The sequence below is a fragment of the Phyllobates terribilis genome, unplaced genomic scaffold (genome assembly GCF_046119375.1).
Source record: "Phyllobates terribilis strain yellow unplaced genomic scaffold, ASM4611937v1 Scaffold_1__5_contigs__length_1240528914, whole genome shotgun sequence".
Lineage (NCBI taxonomy): Eukaryota > Metazoa > Chordata > Amphibia > Anura > Dendrobatidae > Phyllobates > Phyllobates terribilis.
In genome coordinates this window covers 5487639-5510133 of record NW_027362761.1, presented here as the reverse complement: position 1 = coordinate 5510133, position 22495 = coordinate 5487639, and positions in this window count along the sequence as shown.

Genomic DNA, 22495 nt, shown 5'->3' with positions numbered 1-22495 from the left:
TCTCTACAATACTTGGTGCACTGGAAAGGCTATGGTTCAGAGTAGAGGATGTGGGTTACAGAGTCAGAGGTGAATGCTCCCAGATTGGTTCGCTCATTACACACCTCTTTTCCTGAGAAACCTGGTCCGGAGTGTGCGGAGGCCACTTGTATAGAGGGGGTACTGTCACGGGTGTATCAGAGGTGACAGACAGTCGCCCTTCAGTTGGCTGCAGGAGATCTCTACGTTTGGCATTACAGACATCTTCTTAGATGAGAGGCTGTCTCTAGGACCTAGCGGCTACCTCCCTCTGGTAATTAGCTCCCTGGCCTGGGTGTATATATACCTGCTGTGTCTGCGAGGGAGGTGCCGGCTATATTCATTTCTACTTGTGAAGGCTTCATAAGAGCAGTACTTCGTCCTCTCTGGAGCTTGAGGCCAAGTTCGCATTTGTCTGGTGTCGTCTAAAGCTAAGCATTCTCCCCGTTTGTCTACCCTTGTTGTCTATAGAGTTTAGTGGAGATCGATTAGTGCTCATCTCCTCCCATCCTTAGCCTTAGCCATACGCCAGGGAAAGACAGGGTGAGGCACGTGTGCGGCGATTGCTGAAGAGGTAATATAGGGACAGTAGTTGAGACAGGGTGACACTAGACCAGACTAGGAGGTCTCCACTTCCCCCTTTCCCTAGTGTCTGGGCTCCCTTTCCCTCTTCCCTCTGTGTTGCACTAAGTCTTTCCCACACATGGCGTGACATTACCAAGTTGTCGATAAATCCCACGGGAAACTAGACATCGTCACTAGTGTTGAGCCACCCCCGTAGTGTTCGAGTTCGGTTCGGTTCGTCGAACACCCGTGTGTTCGCCGAACTGTTCGTCGAACACCTTCGAACACCGTTAAAACCAATGACAGGCAAACAAAAACACATAGAAACACATAGAAAACACCTTCAAAGGTGTCCAAAAGCTGACAAACTGCTCAGAAGACACAACTAACACATGGAAAAGTGACAAGTACATATAGTCATGCGAAAAGAAAAGAGGTGGAGGAGTAAAAGGAGGGGGAGACACAAATATAGGCATGTCATGCCCTTCTAAAATCCAAAAAGTGAGGAGCCGACACGTTCAGTCCGCTCCTGCCCGTGCCACCTCCGTGTCGCCGGGTTTGTGCCAGAGCCGCGGTGAATCCTGACGGCCAGCCCCCCTCTCCCAATACTGGTGCCTGTCCGCTGGTGGGTCGAGCGAGCCCCCCTGTGGTGGAGGCAGCTCTAAGCTTTTTAATTTAAATTGTCTCTCTAATTTGAATGAATACACTTTAAATCCATTTACAAGGATCTATTGGAGGGCAAGTCTCATGCCAGCAGCCGCGTAATTCCAGCTCCAGTAGCGTCCACTAAAGCTGCTGCAGTTAAAAAGCTTTTATAAGGATCGAGCTCGGCTGTCCACCGCAAGGCATCCTACTGCCAGTCCCAGCCCCTATGCCTTGGGGTGCCTCCTGATGCTCTTCACTGAGTATCCCGTGGTCCCGAAGCATTTCCTTTGAAAAAATTAAGTGTTCAAACTACAGGTGGTGTAGCTTGCTTAACAGCCGGGATAATCCGCTGACTAGCAGACACTGCTACTAGGCACAAAGTATTTCCTGGGCTAGATGCAGTTAAAAATTTGCAATTAGATACTCTCGTTGGATGCTGAGAAAGCATTCCATAGAGTATCCTGGCACGCCATATATGATTCTCTTAAAAAGCTTGGGGTAGGGGTCTAGGGGTCCCTTTTATAGCCAAAATCACGGCCCTGTATCACAATACGTCACCTAGGCTGAAGATAAATGGAACTGTAGCACCCTGAGGGCTCGGTTGCTACAGAGGTATTGCACCTCACCCAGAGGTGTGATATCTCACTCTCAGGTAAGGATGGAGTGTGGATCAGGACCCGACACCTGCATGCATTACACCACATTGCCGTGGGGCAGGGCGACCAATATGCCTCTGAGATGGGCACGACAGTCCCTGTCCCTGGCTGGAGTGGGGGGAGGGAACACTGAGGAAGGGGAACCCTGTAGTGCAGGAGCAGGGAGGAAGCAGTTCCTGGGTGCATTGAGAAGGGAGTATAAAAGGTGGGCACCATCTTAGTTCAGTGCAGAGAAGTCTGAGCAGAAGTGGCAGGGAGCAGGGGCTCTGCATGAGCTCTGCTCCGGAGGCGGGCCTAGTAACAGAGGCCCAGGCCTGGAAGAGGGAGAAGGAAGGAAGAGGAGCGGAGAAGGCTCCAGGAACAAGGAATGAAGGGATCCCAGGGGTGCGGACGGGCGAGTCGCCACCGCACGCCCGAATCCACCTGCGTGGAGGGGTCAGGCCAAAGGGGGAGACCGGTCCCCGAAACTAGTGGAGGCAGGAAACGACCCTCAGCTAGAAACCGGAGGCTCTGACATTTTATGTGGCGCAGCCCCTCGCTACACCCGCTAGGAAGGCACCACATAGGGTCAGGGAAACTGGCGCCAAGTTTACCAAGAGGAGGCCCGAGGCAGCCGGACAGAAGGGTTGGTAAGAAAGGCCAGACAAAGGACAGACAAAGGGGGTCCTGTGAAGCGCTCCAAAGTTATCTGGGAGTTGTCTGAGCCCCTCACCTGGTGAGCACAGTACGACGTGGGCAGCCGTTACCTGCAGACGTGGTCTGGATAATAAGAACTGTGAGTAAAGGCCCTGGACTGCATCACTGACTCCGTGTCGTTACTGCTGCTGCCCTGCACCATCAACCCCATCCTCCGCATACACTGCCCTGAGGCTATACTCCTCCCGTGGGGAGTTATGCTACGCTCTGCTGCACCCACAACACCAGCCTCAGCGGTCTGCCCTGCAGGGGCGGTTCACTCTGACCGCAATCCACGGGTGGCGTAGTCGGACATTTAAACATCAAAACCACATAAATAGTTCCGCCACTGGTTTGACCACCCTGAGCCACGGAACCGGGTCGCCGCCACGAAGACTACAACCACCAGCATCCACCAAAAAGGGTCCGGCTCCGGGTGTCCCAAGGCCCAGGGGGTGCATCAGAACATTTTCATCACCTTTCACAATCACCAATGGGACAAGGCAGGGATGTCCTCTGTCCCCTCTCTTATACATCCTAGTGACGGAGCACCTGCTCTCATCAATTCGCCATAACCCCAATATTAGGTGGATTGAGGTGGGAGGCACCGAGTACAAGTGCTCTCTATTTGCTGATGATGTCCTAGTATATATCACTCAATCACATATATCCATCCATGCTGTTATGGCTGAAATAGATCACTTTGTTACATGGTCAAATTTTAAAATCAATGCAGCGAAGTCTGAGGCCCTCGATGTCTCCCTCCCCAAATCCATATAGGATTCCATCCAGTCCAACTTTCCCTTTGCCTGGCCCTCACAGGGTATCAAATACTTAGGAATTCCTATTCATAGAAACCTCTCCCATCTATGTTATCTTAATTTTGGGCCCTTTATTGAACAACTCCATACAGACCACGGTTGGCAAGTTAGAACTGTAAGATTCACTACGTGAACCACTGGTGTTTTGTGGAAAAGCACATGTACACTGTGTTCCAAATTATTATGCAAAAAGTGTTTAGGAGTGATAAGGGAAGAATTTGTTTGTTTGTCAGTTAAACTCATTGATGGTGATGTGTGTCAGGGCTCTTTATATCACTGTAAGCAATTGCAGACACCTGTGCTAATTAGTTTGGCAGGTGTGTCCAATGAAAGGCAAGACTACTTAAGAAGGCTGTCTCACATTATTAAGCAGCCTACATTTTCTGCCAAAATGGGAAAGAAAAAGGATGTGTCGGCTGCTGAGAAGCAACAAATTGTGGAGTGTTTAGGTCAAGGCATGACTACAATCAACATTGTGCGATGATCAGGATGAAGTGTCTTGGCAATCAAGAAGTATGTAGCTGATTCACAGTACACACGTGTGCGTGCTGATAAGGGCAAATTGAGGACTCTTTCCTACAGGCAATTACGTCAGGTTAAAAGAGCAGCGGCAAAAAAGCCTTGTCATAGCAGCAGACAAGTTTTTGAAGCTGCTGGTGCCTCCAACGTCCCCCGAACAACAAGATGCAGGGTCCTTCAGAGGTTTGCAGCTGTGCATACGCCATCCTGTCGACCTCCTCTATCCACTTCACACAAGCAGAAACGGCTCCAGTGGGCTAAACATTACATGAAGACTGATTTCAAAACTGTTTTGTTCACGGATGAGTGCCGTGCAGCGCTCGATGGTCCAGATGGATGGAGTGGAGGATGGCTGGTTGATGGACACCCCACGCAAACACGGCTACAGCGCCAACAAGGAGGAGGTGGAGTAATGTTTTGGGCTGGAATCATGGGGAGAGAGATTGTCGGCCCCTTTAGGATCCCTGAAGGCGCTAAAGATGAACTCCATAATGTATGTGGATTTTCTCAAACAGCACTTCCTGCCATGGTTCAAGAAGAAGAACCGTGTATTTCACAGCAAGATCATTTTTTTGCATGATAATGCACCATCTCATGCTGCACATAAAACATCTGCATCTCTGGCTGATATGGGCATAAAAGGGGACAAACTTATGGTGTGACCCCCATGCTCCCCTGACCTCTACCCCATTCAGAACCTCTGGAGCATCATCAAAAGGAGTGTCTATGATGGCGGGAGGCAGTTCACATCTAAGCAACACCTCTGAGAGGGTATTCTGTCCTCATGCAAAACAATTGAAGCAGAAACCATCCAAAACCTGACAAATTCAATGGACGAGAGAGTTCAGAAGCTCCTTTCGAACAAGGGGTCCTATGTGAAAATGTAACATCACCTAGAATAAAGTTTTGAGTTGAAAACTGTTTGATTTCAGTTTCTAATAACCTGCTAATGCTTATAATTTCAAAAATGACCATTTTTTTGGTCTTTATTAAAATGAAAAGGTTGATCGAAAAGTTTGGGGGATCTAAGAGTGTTGCAACCCAGTAGTCATGATTACTTCGAATTCTGACAATATGAGGGTCATGTTGCAGGTAGTGCAGCAAGAAGGCACTTATGTGTCTTGCGCATCTCGGAGCCCCAAAATTATTTTCCGGGCTAGATGCAGCTAAAAATTATTATTAATTTTAAATCTGGTGGAGCTTAGTATAGATGGCCTAATAGGATCAGTGCTGCACACTGCTACAAAGCCCAAATTATTTTCCAGCCAAGATACAGATAAACATGATTAGTAATTTTAAATCTGGTGGAGCTTATTATAGATGGCCTAATAGAATCAGTGCTGCACACTGCTACAAAGCCCAAATTAGTTTCCAGCCAAGATACAGATAAACATGATTAGTAATTTGAAAGCTTAAAACGGTTGGTAGGGTGATTTTAACCAATCATCAAGCTTTTACTCTCCCCAGGATGACACAGGGGTAGAAAAGTCGTTTCGGATCCATGATTTGTTCATCTTTATGAACGTGAGTCTGTCTACATTATCAGTGGAGAGCCGCGTGCGCTTATCTGTCAGCACACCACCAGCAGCGCTGAACACACGTTCAGACAGAACGCTGGCTGCGGGGCATGACAAGATCTCCAAGGCGTAAGTGGCTAGCTCCGGCCATTTATCCAGATTGGAAGCCCAAAAAGAGCAAGGGTCCAGTGACACAGTCATGGCTTCAATGTTTACTTGGAGATACTCCTGTACCATCGTCTCTAGGCGTTGACTATGTGTCAGACTTCTTGTCTCCTGTGGCCTTGCAAAGGATGGGCTAAAAAAGTGGTGAAATGATTCCGCAAAATTGATGTTACCAGCAGATACTGTGGTTCTGTTACGGTTTGAGTGCTGAACACTTGACGGTCCCACGGTTGGCAAGTTGGAACTGTGAGATTCACTACGTGCACCACTGGTGTTTTGTGGAAAAGCACATGTAAGATTCTGCAACAGTCTCTGCTGATACTCCTGCATGCGTGCATCCCTTTCTATGGCAGGAATAATTTCGGCAAATTTACTTTTGTACCGGGGATCTAACAGTGTGGCAACCCAGTAGTCAGGATTATTTCTAATTCTCACAATTCGAGGGTCATGTTGCAGGTAGTGCAGCAAGAAGGCACTCATGTGTGTTGCGCATCCAGGAGCACCAAGTCCCTGTTGTGTTGGTGGCGAGGTAACAATCATGCTTCCTTCCTCTGTCCTCTCCCCCCAACCTCGCACAACAGAAATGTGATCAAGGTCTCCCTCATCTGATGAGTCTTCCATCAGTTCGTCCTCCACTTCTTCCTGGGCTCCTGCACCTTCCTCACTAGTTTGGCTGCTACCATGCGCCCTGGTAAAACCATCTCCCCCACCCTCACATGCCTGCCGCCTTGGTGCTGCCGACCGTCTGGACCTTGCAGATGTTAGCCCTTCCGCATACAACTCCTCCTCCTCTACTTCCTCCACCTCCTCTTGTGCCACCACCTGACTCCGAATTCTGTTTAACTTGTGCTCCAGCATGTAAATCACCGGAATAGTCATGCTGATAATGGCATCGTCAGCACTAAACATCTTCGTAGCCATTTCAAAACTGTGCAGAAGGGTGCATAGGTCCCTGATCTGAGACCACTCCTCCAGCGTGATTTGCCCCACCTCTGGATCCCAGGCTATACGTCAGAACGTATTGCACCAGGGCTTCTCGGTGCTGCCACAGTCGCTGCAACATGTGCAGAGTTGAATTCCACCGGGTAGGCACATCGCATTTTAGCTGGTGAAGTGGCAGGCCCAACGACTTCTGTAGAGATGTAAGTCGCTGAGCTGCGGGATGCGAACGGCGGAAGTGAGCACACAGCGACCGTGCCCTCTGCAGAAGGCCATCTAGTCTGGGATAGTGGGCTAAAAATTGCTGGACAACCAGGTTCAACACGTGAGCCATACAAGGCACGTGTGTGACATTGCCCCGGCGAAGGGCCGCACCCAGGTTTGCAGCATTGTCGCACACGGCCTTCCCTGGTTTCAGGTCCAGTGGAGACAACCATTCATGAAATTGGTTCTCCAGAGCTGACCACAACTCCTCAGCTGTGTGACTCACATTTCCCAGACATTTCAAAGTAAAAACCGCCTGATGACGTTGAGCCCTACTGCCAGCATAGTAAGGAGGTGTGCAGGATCCCTTCTGCGCAGTTAGAAAGCTTGTGGCATGACCAGACAGGCTTTGGGTGCAGGTGGAAGACCGAGAGGAGGTTGAGGAGGCAGAAGCAGTGGAGGAACTTTGACATAAAGAGGATTGACGCACAACTCGTGGGGACGGCAAGACTTGGACAGCAGCCCCTTGTCCTGCTGTCACCATAGTTACCCAGTGCCCAGTCAGCGACATGTAACGCCCCTGTCCATGCCTACTCGTCCAAGTGTCTGTGGTGAAATGCACCCTGTCACACACAGAGTTTCTCAAAGAAGCGGTGATGTTGTGTGCGACATGCTGGTGGAGTGCAGGCACACCTTTCTTTGAGAAGTAGTGCCGACTGGGCATCTGGTACTGGGGCACTGCGACGGACATAAGGTCTCGAAAATCCTCTGTGTCCACCAGGCGGAAAGGCAGCATTTCTGTAGCCAAGAGCTTGCAGATGGTGAAATTCAACCTCTTAGCTTTCTCATGGCTAGGAGGAAATGGTCTTTTACTTGTCCACATCTGAGGGACCGAGGGCTGGCTATTGTGCTTAGACAGGGTTGATAAGGGTGTCCCCGGCAAACTGCCGGTCTGTGAGGAAGATGCAGGCGGACATGTTAGGTTGCCTTGATCCAAAGGTGGTGCTATCGATGTCGGACAGCGCTCAACACCAGCTGGTGTTACCACCTCCAAAGAAAATTATGACCTGCCAATCACGCTGGCTGTTGCGGGTAAAGAGGTGGCAGGTCTGCGCCCCAAAACAGGTGTGACTGCTGTCCCCCCAGTCACAGAGGATGAAGAGGCCGCGGATGCACAAGATATGGCAGACGGTGGTTGGCCCGGCCGGCTAGGCCGCATTGTAGCACACTGAGCTTCCCACTGCAACTTATGCTTCATGTCCATGTGCTGGTTCATGCATGAAGTACTCAAACTATGTATTTTTTGGCCTCTACTTAGCTTTTGCTGACAAATGTGACAGATAACACGAGTTGGGTCATCTTTATCGATCTGAAAAAATGCCCAGGCTATGCAAGGCTTAGCACCCATGCGACCTGAAGAGCCACCACGACTTGTGGTGAGAGGCAGAGTTGTGTTTGAGGATGCAGCTGTTGACGTGCTTCCAGTACTACGTCTCTGTCCAGGAAGGCGCAACCTGACCTCGTCGTCACTAGCATCTTCCTCCACCTCCTCTGCTGACCTCATCTCTTGGCTGACTGTGGGTTGACAGTAAGTGGGATCTCCAACCTCATCATCATCACCCTGTGCGTTATCACACCCGTCGTCCTCAGAGCCAACCTGTTCCTGCCCTGACAAAAAACTAAAGTTGTCGCTCCAATCAGGTATTTGAGTCTCATCATCGTCTTCCTCATTGTCTCCACCAACAGGAGTTACAGTTTGGGAATGAGGGTCTACATTATGGTCAGAACCTTCTGCGTCTGGTCCTGGATCCGACTCATAAAGATTCTGGGCATCAGTGCAGATCATTTCCTCGTCTGGATTCACAGAAGCGCTGGAGTCGACCTCTGATTCCCAGGCTATAGTATGAGTAAACAGCTCTGCAGACTCAACCATCTGTTCTACCTCATACTCAGACGGGCAGCTGGAGATTTGGGAGCTGTGAGGAAGCAAGTGCGATTGGGGTGACACCTTTGAGGACTGGAGTATTTGTGATGTTGAAGTTGATGTGGAGGAGAGCCCACTTAAAGGAGCACTTGATATCCGTTGAAGCACCTGCTGTTTTTGTGCCTCATCTGGAATTTGTAGCGATTGGCGTGGCCGTAAGAAAGGGATCTTATCACATTGTCCGCTAAAAGAAGTAGACATTTTAGTTTGGCTGGAAGATGGTCTTTCTTCTGCAGATGTTACTGTTGCTTTAACACCTACCCCACGGACACAACCTTTTTTCCCCTTCCCAACACGCCTATTCCCCTTTCCACCAGCAGCAGGCCTTTTTCCACTCATTTTGGTGGTTAACTAATTCACAACTCTGGAGTTGTTTGCACAAAAAAACAATGGATGGGAACCGAGCAGAGCTGAGTGGCCAAACTGTGGTATTAGGCCAAAACTATTGGCTGGATTTGATGGAGAAAAAAATTATATTCGATTTGCAACCTGATGGAGGTCAGTATAGATGGACTAATAGAACAAGTCCCACACACAGCTAGAAGCCCAAATATTTTTTCAGAGGTAGATGCAGAAAAAAAATATATTCAGTTTGCAACCTGATGGAGGTCAGTATAGGTGGACTAATAGAGAAAGTCCCACACACTGCTAGAAGGCCAAATATTTTTTCAGAGCTAGATGCAGACAAAAAATTATTTTGAATTTGCAACCTGATGGAGGTCAGTATAGGTGGACTAATAGAACAAGTCCCACACACTGCTAGAAGGCCAAATATTTTTTCAGAGCTAGATGCAGAAAAAAATTATATTCAGTTTGCAACCTGATGGAGGTCAGTATAGATGGACTAATAGAACAAGTCCCACACACAGCTAGAAGCCCAAATATTTTTTCAGAGGTAGATGCAGAAAAAAATTATATTCAGTTTGCAACCTTATGGAGGTCTGTATAGATGGATTAATAGAACAAGTCCCACACACAGCTAGAAGCCCAATATTTTTTCAGAGGTAGATGCAGATAAAAATTATTTTTAATTTGCAACCTGATGGAGGTCAGTATAGATGGACTAATAGAGAAAGTCCCACACACTGCTAGAAGGCCAAATATTTTTTCAGAGCTAGATGCAGATAAAAATTATTTTTAATTTGCAACCTGATGGAGGTCAGTATAGATGGACTAATAGAGAAAGTCCCACACACTGCTAGAAGGCCAAATATTTTTTCAGAGCTAGATGCAGATAAAAATTATTTTTAATTTGCAACCTGATGGAGGTCAGTATAGATGGACTAATAGAGAAAGTCCCACACACTGCTAGAAGGCCAAATATTTTTTCAGAGCTAGATGCAGATAAAAATTATTTTTAATTTGCAACCTGATGGAGGTCAGTATAGATGGACTAATAGAGAAAGTCCCACACACTGCTAGAAGGCCAAATATTTTTTCAGAGCTAGATGCAGATAAAAATTATTTTTAATTTGCAACCTGATGGAGGTCAGTATAGATGGACTAATAGAGAAAGTCCCACACACTGCTAGAAGGCCAAATATTTTTTCAGAGCTAGATGCAGATAAAAAATATTTTTAATTTGCAACCTGATGGAGGTCAGTATAGATGGACTAATAGAGAAAGTCCCACACACTGCTAGAAGGCCAAATATTTTTTCAGAGCTAGATGCAGATAAAAAATATTTTTAATTTGCAACCTGATGGAGGTCAGTATAGATGTACTAATAGAGAAAGTCCCACACACTGCTAGAAGGCCAACTATTTTTTCAGAGCTAGATGCAGAAAAAATTATATTCAGTTTGCAACCTGATGGAGGTCTGTATAGATGGATTAATAGAACAAGTCCCACACACAGCTAGAAGCCCAATATTTTTTCAGAGGTAGATGCAGAAAAAAAATATATTCAGTTTGCAACCTGATGGAGGTCAGTATAGATGGACTAATAGAGAAAGTCCCACACACTGCTAGAAGGCCAAATATTTTTTCAGAGCTAGATGCAGAAAAAAATTATATTCAGTTTGCAACCTGATGGAGGTCAGTATAGATGGACTAATAGAACAAGTCCCACACACAGCTAGAAGCCCAAATATTATTTCAGAGGTAGATGCAGATAAAAATTATTTTTAATTTGCAACCTGATAGAGGTCAGTATAGATGGACTAATAGAGAAAGTCCCACACATTGCTAGAAGGCCAAATATTTTTTCAGAGCTAGATGCAGAAAAAAATTATATTCAGTTTGCAACCTGATGGAGGTCAGTATAGATGGACTAATAGAACAAGTCCCACACACTGCTAGAAGCCCAAATATTTTTTCAGAGCTAGATGCAGAAAAAAATTATATTCAATTTGCAACCTGATGGAGGTCAGTATAGATGGACTAATAGAATGATGCTATGCCCAAAAGATTTTACTTCACTAGGTGCAGTAAAAAAATTGGTATTCTATACACAGTTGGTATATCTTGCAACACAGATAGGCTACTCCACTGACTAACACACTCTGCAATAGGCCAAAAAGGATTAGCTTTGCTAGATTCAGCCAAATGCTGTGAAAAAAACTTGCACAGCACTGGCACAGACCTGCCTGGCAAAAACTGATAGGAACTGATGTAACCTAGTCCTGAAAAGGACTGCAATTACAATTAGTCTTTACTCCCACAATCTATCTATTTAAGAGCACAGACCTGCCTGATAAAAGTCGTAGGAAATGCTGTAACCTAGTCCTTAAAAGGACTGCAATCACAACTATTCCCTACTCCCAAGCTATCTGTAGATTTGTGCGAAAATTGGCTTGAAATTAACAAGGTATAGCGCACACAGCAACAGCGGTGCCGTCTAACACGCAGCTGCAGCAGTGAGAAAATGGTGGCGACGGGGAAAATGGCTTGGTCTTATAGGGCAAGGACATGTGACATACACTGCCAATGACACATGCCCTTGCTTGTGTGAAAAACAGCAGTTCGCTCCGTGTGTGCGCTGCTGATAGGCTGACAGACTGCACCTCCCCACTGCAAATACGGGAAAGAGAAAAAAAAATGGAGATCTTCATTATTCCTGCAGAGATCCATCCCCTGCCCCTCCCCCCACCCCGCTGTACACTCAAACTGCGTATTAACATTAATTTTCATCATTACTGAGAAAAAATCCAGTTATGATTTTGGTGCACGAACAGTTATCGAACATAACCTTGAACAGCCGAATTTTTCTCAAATCGTTCGTGTTCGCCGAACGGCTCGAACACCGCCCAAAACAGCTCGAATTTGAGATTGGCGAACAGTTCGAGTAGAACAACGCTCATCTCTAATCGTCACTTCTCCACACTGGAATACCCAAAGGACAAAACTGTAACCGAGGAGGCTAACCCCCCTGTGTTAGAGGTGCCTGGGGAGAACTTTGGGTCTTCTCAAGTTCAAGACTTGACCTTGATGGGGGTGTGGGACAATGTTACTGCCTGTGATGGGGTTGCCCAAGAGCCAGGGCCGGACACCAGGTACCCACACTTTGCAGTTCAGGGGGGGGATCTGTTATACCAGGTGACCAAACTAAGAGGTGAAGAGATAGTGGAACAGCTGTTGGTTCCAGGGCCATAACGACGGAGGGTATTAGATTTGGCCCACTCACATGTTCTGGGGGGACACCTGGGGATTGAGAAAACCCAGGAGAAAATAGTGAGGAGGTTCTATTGGCCAGGATGTTACCGGGAGATCCTAAACTATTGTAGGTCCTGCCCCACCTGCCACATAACCGATTCTCCTCTCACTTCTGTAGTCCGTTAGTTCCATTACCAGTGATAGAGGTTCCCTTCGAGAGCATTGCCACGGACCTCGTGGGTCCCTTAGTTAAATCGGCCTGGGGCCACCAATACATCCTGGCGGTCATGGACTATGCGACCCGGTACCCCGAACCGGTCCCCTTAATGAACTCATCCAGAAGGAGCATAGCCCGGGAACTTGTCCATATCTTTGCCAGGACCGGCCTGCCAAAGGAAATCCTGACGGACCAAGGTACCCCATTCATGAGCAAGGTGATGAAGGAGGTGTATAGAGTTCTTCAGATTACCCAGCTGCGAACTTCCGTTTACCATCCGCAGATAGACAGCTTGGTTGAGCGCTTTAATAAGACCCTGAAAGCGATGCTCCAAAAGGTCGTCGAGAAGGATGGTCGAGACTGGGACTATCTGTTTCCGTTTCTACTTTTCTCCATCAGAGAAGTTCCTCAAGCCTTCTTTGCTTTCTCTCCGTTTGAGCTCCTGTATGGCCGGCATCCAAGGGGTCTCCTTGACATCGCCAAGGAAAGCTGGGAGGCCGAGGTCACGGCCCACCGGAGCATCATCGAACATGACGCCCAGTTGCAGGAGAGAATGGAGAAAGTGATGCCCATTGTGAACGAACATCTCCTCCGGGCGCGGGAAACCCAGGTGAGGGTGTATAACCGGTTGGCAAGGTTCCAGCCTGGGGATCGCGTTCTGGTTCTCATTTTCATCGTCGAAAGTAAGTTCCTGGTCAAGTGGCAAGGCCCGTATGAGGTGGTGGAGAAACTCAGTGAAGGGAACTACCGAGTCCACCAGCCTGGCCGAAGAAAGCCGCACCAGGTGTACCATGTAAACCTCCTCAAGCTGTGGCGAGATCGGGAACCCATGGGAGCTCCTTGCCTGGGAGCCACTCCCGAAGGCCAGGTGGAAGAGGTCACAATAGCGGAGACGCTATTGCTGGTCCAGAAGCAACAGTGTAGAGAACTGCTACAGCCGAATCGTGACCTGGTTTCAGAGTTGCCGGGGCATACACAGGTGGTAGAGCATGATGTGCTAACAGAGCCGCATATAATGGTGAACCTGAAACCCTATAGGATTCCTGAAGCATGCAGAGTGGTGATCTCAACTGAGGTGAAAAGGATGTTAGACCTCGGTATGATATAGGAGTGAAAGAGTGGATGGTCGAGTCCCATCGTCCTCGTGCCAAAACCCAATGGAGAGTGGAGGTTTTGTAATGACTACCGCCGACTGTATGAGGTGTCTAAGTGTGACGCATACTCGATGCCCCACGTTGACAAACTCATCGAGAGGCTTGGACAAGCGAGGTATATTACCACACTTGACCAGACGAAGGGCTATTGGCTAATCCCCATGTCTAAGTCGGCCAAGGAGAAGACTGCTTTCTCGACATCTGATGGATGTTTCCAATACACTCGGATGCCGTTCAGACTGCAGGGGGCCCCAGTCACCTTCCAGAGGGCGATGGATCAGATCCGAGGCCCACATAAGAAGTATGCCGCAGCCTACCTTGACGACATTATAGTGTTTAGCCCAGACTGGGCTAGTCATCTGCCTAAGGTACAGGCGAAAGTCCGAAAAAATATGCTGTGGAAAAGGAGGAGGCCAAGTACTTGGACTATGTAGTCGGGAGAGGAGATAGTGGAGGCGATCCAGAACTGGCCACAACCGCTCTCCAAGAAGCAAGTGAGAGAGTTCCTGTGAAAGGTGGCTTATTACCGGCGGTTTAATCAAAATTTTTCCATGATGGCCGTTCCACTTACGGATTTCTTTAAAGACACCAGATCAACAATGGTGAAATGGATGGAGGAAACAGACAACATTTCAACAGTTGAAGCTAGCACTGTGTAAGTCGCACCAGACTTTGAGAAAGAATTTTTGGTCCAAACAGACGCTTCAGAAGTTGGCCTAGGAGCCGTACTCTCTCAAGAGATAAATGGGGAAGAACATCCCATACTCTATCTGAGCCGTAAACTCTCGTCCTGCGAGAAAAACTATGCGATAGTAGAAAAGGAGTGTTTAGCCATAAAATGGGTCGTAGATACACTGAGATACTACCTACTAGGCCGGTAGTTTAAACTGGTATCAGACCATGCCCCTTTGAGATGGTTGAGAGAAAAGAGGGGTAAAAATGCCCTGGTATCTAGATGGTTCTTACGTCTCCAGGACTTTAATTTTCACGTGGAGCATAGGCCCAGGAAGTTACATGGAAACGATGCCCTCTCTGGTGTCTGAATTTCTGAAGGTGCCCTTACCCCCGGCTTTGGGCAGAGGGGGGGAATATGTGACAGAGTCACTGGTGTTATATGCGAAGGGAGGAATGTGTCACTCCAGCTGCTAGCCTGTGTGAACTGAAATCTACAAACTTTCCTCCAGCATGTTATATTTTGGGGGTTAATTAAACTAAAGGGTGTGGTTTTATGTGATTGGAAAAAAGGATGGGAAGCCATTCACACTACCTCCGCAGGTCAGTGCCACACAGAGTTCTAGCAGCAGACACATCTCTACAACAACTGTTAAGAGGAGACTTTGTGCAGCAGGCCTTCATGGTAAAATAGCTGCTAGGAAACCACTGCTAAGGACAGGCAACAAGCAGAAGAGACACTGGAGGCGCTACCAGGAGACAGGCCAGTACACCAGGAGACGTGGAGGGGGCCATAGGAGGGCAACAACCCAGCAGCAAGACCGCTACCTCTGCCTTTGTGCAAGGAGGAACAGGAGGAGCACTGCCAGAGCCCTGCAAAATGACCTCCAGCAGGCCACAAATGTGCATGTGTCTGCACAAACGGTTAGAAACTGACTCCATGAGGGTGGTATGAGGGCCCGACATCCACAGATGGGGGTTGTGCTCACAGCCCAACACCATGCAGGACACTTGGCATTTGCCACAGAACACCAGGATTGGCAAAGTCGCCACTGGTGCCCTGTGCTCTTCACAGATGAAAGCAGGTTCACACTGAGCACATGTGACAGACGTGACAGAGTCTGGTGATGCCGTGGAGAGCGATCTGCTGCCTGCAACATCCTTCAGCATGACCGGTTTGGCAGTGGGTCAGTAATGGTGTGGAGTGGCATTTCTTTGGAAGGCAGCATGGCCCTCCATGTGTTTGCCAGAGGTAGCCTGACTGCCATTAAGTACGGAGATGAGATCCTCAGACCCCTTCTGAGACCATATGCTGGTGCGGTTGGTCCTTGGTCCTAATGCAGGACAATGCCAGAACTCATGTGGCTGGAGTATGTCAGCAGTTCCTGCAAGATGAAGGCATTGAAGCTATGAACTGACCTGGTTGTTTCCCAGACCTGAATCCGATTGAGCACATCTGGGACATCATGTCTCGCTCCATCCACCAACGTTGCACCACAGAATGTCCAGGAGTTGGCGGATGCTTTAGTCCTGGTCTGGGAGGAGATCCCACCGGAGACCATCCGCAACCTCATCAGGAGCATGCCTAGGTGTCATAGGGAGGTCATACAGGCACGTGGAGGCCACACACAATACTGAGCCTCATTTTGGCTTGTTTTAAGGACATTACATCAAAGTTGGATCAGTCTGTAGTGTGTTTTTCCACTTTAGTTTTGGGGGTGACTCCCAATCCAGGCTTCCATTGGTTAATAAATTTGATTTCCATTGATGATTTTTGTGTGATTTTGTTGTCAGCACATTCAACTTTGTACAGAACAAAGTATTCAATGAGAATATTTCATTCATTCAGATCTAGGATGTGTTATTTGAGTGTTCCCTTTATTTTTTTGAGCAGTGTATATATGTTGTGGCAAGACAACTCTCCTGGAGGCAAACTCAGGACATACATTCTTAGGTTACCTTCCTGCTGGTTTATTATATGGCATAAACTCATGCAGGGTTCCACAGGAAAAATAAACAAGACCCCTCTGTGTTAAACAGGAAAACAAAACAAAATATAGCTCAGTCCATAGGTGAGCGGGTTCCGCCTGCTCTCGGTAGCACAAACTGCACAGGCAAAGTCCTTGTAAAAAGCTCTGCAGCTTCCAAAACACTGTCTGGAGACTTCACTCTCCAGACCACACTCCAGAGAAAAAAAAAAAGGACTGAGCTTTTGCACATTGCTCAGCCACACCCAGAGGGGAGGTAGGGGAATGGCGTCCCGCCCTCTTTGCCATTCCCATAAAACCGCACACCCTTTAACAGAGTAAACCCACCAGCATATAACATGCTGGCAGAAATAAATTAGGTCTTAGTTCACACAGGAGAGCATCCTGAGTGACACATACCTCCCCTCACATATAAAACCAGTGACACTGTCACAATGTATATATATGTTTCTGTGTTGTGATAAAGCAACTCGCTCAGCCCTAACAGAGGTAAACACAGGAACACTTCTTGGGTTAACCTTCTGCTTGTTTATTAGGACACTGCATAAACCACTGTGGGGTTCCACCAAAATAAACATGGCCTTTCCGGCATAATGAGAATCAAGACAAAAATATAATGTATAGCACAGTTCATAAGTGAGCGGGATTTCACCCACTCCTGGTAACACAACAAAGTTTCACCAAAGTCCTTCTGTGGAGCTCTCTGGCTTCCAACCACACAGTCTGGAGACTTCCCAAGTCTCCAAACAGTCACCAGAAAAAAAAGTGACCCTGTCACATATCCCCCCTTCTGTCCAAAGCAGGGGAATTGGGCACCTTCAGACACCAAACAGGGAATTCTAGAGAGGGCATCCACGTTACCGTGTAACTTCCCGGGCCTATGCTCCACTTGAAAACTAAAGTCCTGGAGACCTAAGAACCACCTAGTCGCCCGGGCATTCTTACCCTTCTTTTCCCTTAAACATCTCAGAGGGGCACGGACTGACACTAGTTTAAACTTTCAGTCTAGTAGGTAATATTTCATCGTATCTGCGGCCCATTTTATGGCTAAGCATTCTTTCTCCACAATGTCATAGTTTTTCTTGCAGGTAGAGAGCTTCCTGCTCAGATACAAGATGGGATGTTCCTCCCCATTTATCTCTTGAGACAGCACGGCTCCTAGGCCAACTTCTGAAGCATCTCTCTGGACCACAAATTCTTTACTGAAGTCCGACCAGGGCCGGTTGCTTACATAGTGCCAGCTTCAGCTCTTGGAACGCCGTCTCCATTTCAGCCGTCCATTTGACCATCGTTGATTTGGTGCCTTTAAGAAGATCCATCAGTGGTGCAGCCATCATGGCGGAAATTTGGGATAAAACGCCGGTTATATCCCATAATTCCAAGAAATGCTTTCACCTGCTTCTTGGAGAGCAGTTGCAGCCACTTGTGGATTGCCTCGACCTTATTTACTTGGGGTTAATTTTGCCTCTCCCGATGATATAGCCTAAGTACTTGGCTTCTTCCTTCCCAATGGCACATTTTTTCTAATTTATAGTAAATCCCACCTTTCTCAAAGCATCCAGAATTGCCTGTACCTTTGGTAGATGACTACCCCAGTCTAGGCTAAAGACCACAATGTCGTCAAGGTAGGCTGCGGCATACTCCTTATGTAGAGCTAGGATCCAGTCCATGGCCCTCTGGAAGGTGGCTGGGGCCCCCTGCAGTCCGAACAGCATTCTAGTGTACTGGAAACTCCCATTGAGTGTTGAGAAAGCCGTCTTCTCCTTGGCCCTCTGGGACATGGATCTGCCAGTAGCCCTTCGTCAGGTCAAGGGTGGTAGTGTACTTCACAGGTACAAGCTTCTCAATGAGTTCATCGACGCGGGACATCAGGTATGCGTCACACTGGTATACCTTCATTCAGCTTGCGGTAGTTGTTGCAAAACCTCCAATTCCCATCGGGCTTTGGCACAAGGACGATGGGACTCGACCATCCGCTCTTTGACACCTCTACCACGCCGAGGTCTAACATTTTCTTCACCTTCGTTGAGATCACCTCACAGCGTGCTTCAGGAATCCTATATTGCTTCAGGTACACTCTTATAACAGGTCACGGTTCCGCTGCAGCAGTTCTCAACACTATTGCTTCTGGGCTGATGTTAGAGTCTCCGCTATCGTGATATCGTCCACTTTGGCTTCGGGACTGGCTCCCAGGCAAGGAGCTCCCACAGCTTCCCGATCTCGCCACGGCTTGAGCAACTTCACATGATATACCTGGTGTGGCTTTCTTTGGCCTGGCTGGTGAATTTTGTAATTCACTTCGCTGAGTTTCTCCACTACCTCATACGGGCCTTGCCACTTGCCAAAGAAACTTGCTGTAACATCCCTGGCGGCGTGCTTGCATGGCTTACCACCTCCCACCACGCAAGACCGCAATCTTACCTATCAGGCCAGGCTGCACACTTTGCTCCAGTACCTACTGTTTGTATGTCTCTTGTCTGCTGGCTTAGGGCGGCGGCGCTGTTACTTTCTGATTCTTAAAATTACAGTGTGCGCAGTCCTAATGCGTCCACAGCCTATTGCTGTGAGTCACTGGATACTTAAACCCCCTCCACCCAGTAGGAGGGGCCTGAGCAACACTTTCCATCTGTATGTTTCTTGCAACTGAGTTGCCAGGTCCTGTCCTGTATCTAGTCTGTTTCTGTCACCCTGGGGGCTGTATACCCAGGCCTGTTACCTGTACCTGTGACTTCTAGTCAGTTTCCGTCACCCTGGGGGCTGAGTTCCCAGGCTCATTCCTATATCTTGTTCCTGTTTCAGATCCTTTCTGAACAGTGTCCTAGTCCGTTACCGGTTTGTCTCTATGTCTGTACCTTCCTCTTTTCCTGCAGTATCTGAACCTGCACCTAACTCCAACTCGTTGTCTCTGTACTTCTGTTTGTGAGTTTTGTGTCCACTCGCTACTTCATTGCAAGTACCTTGTGTGTATCTGGTTCCGCTCATTCTGTTTCCCTGCCTCCGTATCTAACTCCTGTGTTCCAGCTATCTTCTTGTGTTTTCCAGTCTGTTCCATGCGAACAGAGCCCTGTCCTGTCTACTGCATCTGCGGGTTTTGCTTTGCTCTGCTTGTCTACCGCATCTGTGGGTTTTGCTCTGCTCTGCTTGTCTACCACATCTGCGGGTTTTGCTCTGCTCTGCTTGTCTACCGCATCTGCGGGTTTTGCTCTGCTCTGCTTGTCTACCGCATCTACGGGTTTTGCTCTGCTTGTCTACCGCATCTGCGGGTTTTGCTCTGCTCTTCTTGTCTACCGCATCTGCGGGTTTTCCTCTGCTTTGCTTGTCTACCGCATCTGCGGGTTTTGCTCTGCTCTGCTTGTCTACCGCATCTGCGGGTTTTGCTCTGCTCTGCTTGTCTACCGCATCTGCGGGTTTTGCTCTGCTCTGCTTGTCTACCGCATCTGCGGGTTTTGCTCTGCTCTGCTTGTCTACCGCATCTGCGGGTTTTGCTCTGCTCTGCTTGTCTACCGCATATGTGGGTTTTGCTCTGCTCTGCTTGTCTACCGCATCTGCGGGTTTTGCTCTGCTTGTCTACCGCATCTGCGGGTTTTGCTTTGCTCTGCTCTGCTTGTCTACCACATCTGAGGGTTTTGCTCTGCTCTGCTTGTCTACCGCATCTGCGGGTTTTGCTCTGCTCTTCTTGTCTACCGCATCTGTGAGTTTTGCTCCTCTTTGCTTGTCTACCACATCTGCGGGTTTTGCTCCGCTCTGCTTGTCTACCGCATCTGCGGGTTTTGCTCTGCTCTGCTTGTCTACCGCATCTGTGGGTTTTGCTCTGCTCTGCTTGTCTACCTCATCTGCGGGTTTTGCTCTGCTCTGCTTGTCTACCGCATCTGCGGGTTTTGCTCTGCTCTGCTTGTCTACCGCATCTGCTGGTTTTGCTCTGCTCAGCTTCTCTACCGCACCTGCGGGTTTTGCTCTGCTCTGCTTGTCTACCGCACCTGCGGGTTTTGCTCTGCTCTGCTTGTTCACCGCACCTGTGGTTCCGCTCTGCTCTGCTTGTTCACCGCACCTGCGGTTCCGCTCCTGTGTTCCAGTCTGTACTGGTCCTTATCCTGCCTGCGTTCCTAACTACCAGTACCTGTCTGCATGCCAGCCGTTCCTGCCAGGGCCCACCTGTCTGCATAATAGCCGTGCCTGCCAATATCCACCTGTCTTCATACCAGCCGTGCCTGCCAGTACCCACCTGTCTGTATGCCAGCCTAACCTGCCTGTTCCTGCATTCCCCGGTGTGGGTCAACAACTGTGACCGGGGTCTGACCTGGAGTAGCACCTGGTCCCTCTGCTCGGTTCCTCCCTGGTTCACGGAGTCGACTGAGCCGCCGTGTGACCTTGGTCGGACCGAGTTGATACTTAGTTAAGCCCCTCCAGGCACTCCACGGTTCATGGTCCAGTGGGATCACTAATCACGCTCACGACAGTCTGCCCGGGCGTGTGCGTAACACTTGCTCTCGACTGTTGGGATAAGCATCAGAACGCAGCCCCCAGGCTTTAACTGCCTCAGCCTTGCTGATCGGCTGTACACCCTTACCTGTGCCTCCTGTGCCTGGAGGAGATGCACCTTCACGATAGGCATCACTTTTGCCATTCTTTCTTGCATCTGGGCGACATGCTACTCCAGTGAGGCTTAACCTCGGCTTCCCAGGTTTCCTTGGCGATATCCAGGAGCCCTCGTGGATGTCGACCATACAGTAACTCAAACAGTGAGAAGCCAGTAGAGGTCTGAGGAACTTCCCTTACGGAGAAGAGCAGGAACGGAAGCAGGTAGTCCCAGTCTCTACCATATGTCTCAATGACCTTCTTGAGCATCGCCTTTAAGGTCTTATTAAAGTGCTCCACTAGGCCATCCGTCTGCATATGGTAAACTCAGGTTCACAGCTGGGCAATCTGTAGGACCTTATACAGCTTCTTCATAACCTTGCTCATGAAGGGGGTTCCCTGGTCTGTCAATATCTCCTTCGGCGAGCCCATCCTGGCAAAGATATGAACAAGTTCCCGGGCTATACTCTTGATGGGTTCCTTAGTGGTACCGCTTCTGGGTACCGGATCGCGTAGTCCAGGACCACCAAGATGTATTGGTGCCCTCGTGCTAATTTAACTAAGGGACTCACTAGGTCCATGGCAATCCTCTCAAATGGAACCTCTATCACAGGTAACGGGACAAGGGGGCTGCGAATGTGAAGAGGGAGTGGTTGTCTGGCAGGTGAAACAGGATCTGCAATACTCTAGGATTTCCTGGTAACATCAGGGGCAATAGAACCTCCTCATTATCCTCTCCTGAGTTTTCTCTACCCCCAGATGTTTCCCCAACACATGTGAATGGGCCATGTCTAACACCCCGGTAGCGTCCTGGGACTAACAGCTTCTCCACTATCTCACCACTGCAAAGTGTGGGAATCTGGTGTCTGCCCCCGGCTCTTGAGCAACCCCATTACAGACAGTAACATTGTCAAACGCCCCCTTTAGGGTCAGGTCCCGAACTTGTGCAGTCTCAAAGTTCTCTTCAGACACTTCTAACTCAGGGAGGTTGGGCTTCTCGGTCACCGTCTCATCCTCCTCACTGACTAGGACACACAGGAGAAACTGCTCCATCTTTGTTTCTGTTGGAGTTTCTTCCTGAGGGATCTGGCTTTTGTCAGAGACACTCGGTACGACCCCCTTTTGCCACAAATTCCAAAACAAGGAAAAGTCTCGCCCCAATATGACCGGATGTATTAAGTCCTTGACTACCCCGACCTCACGGGACTGAGCACCGCAGTCTGTTCCCACGGTTACTCAGGCCACAGGGTTGTCGTTGGCATCTCCGTGTATACAGCAAACGCCGACGGATTTGGCAGGGATCAACTGGTGGGGAAGGTTAGCACTGATTAGGGTCAGCAGACTCTCCGAGGCCAACAATCCAAGCACCCTCACCCCATTAATGGACATGGCACACGCCTGCGGCCCCTCGCTGGGTTGATGGTCTGCAATACAGGCAGGATAGGTGTAATAAGAACAAAGTCTGACTAGACTGCAGTCCATTGGTTCAGGGGACATATGACACCGGGCAGCTATGTGTCCAGGATTGTTACAGTGTAACACCAGCCTTTGGTGGACTCTCAGCGGGATTTGCATGCTACTGGGTTGTA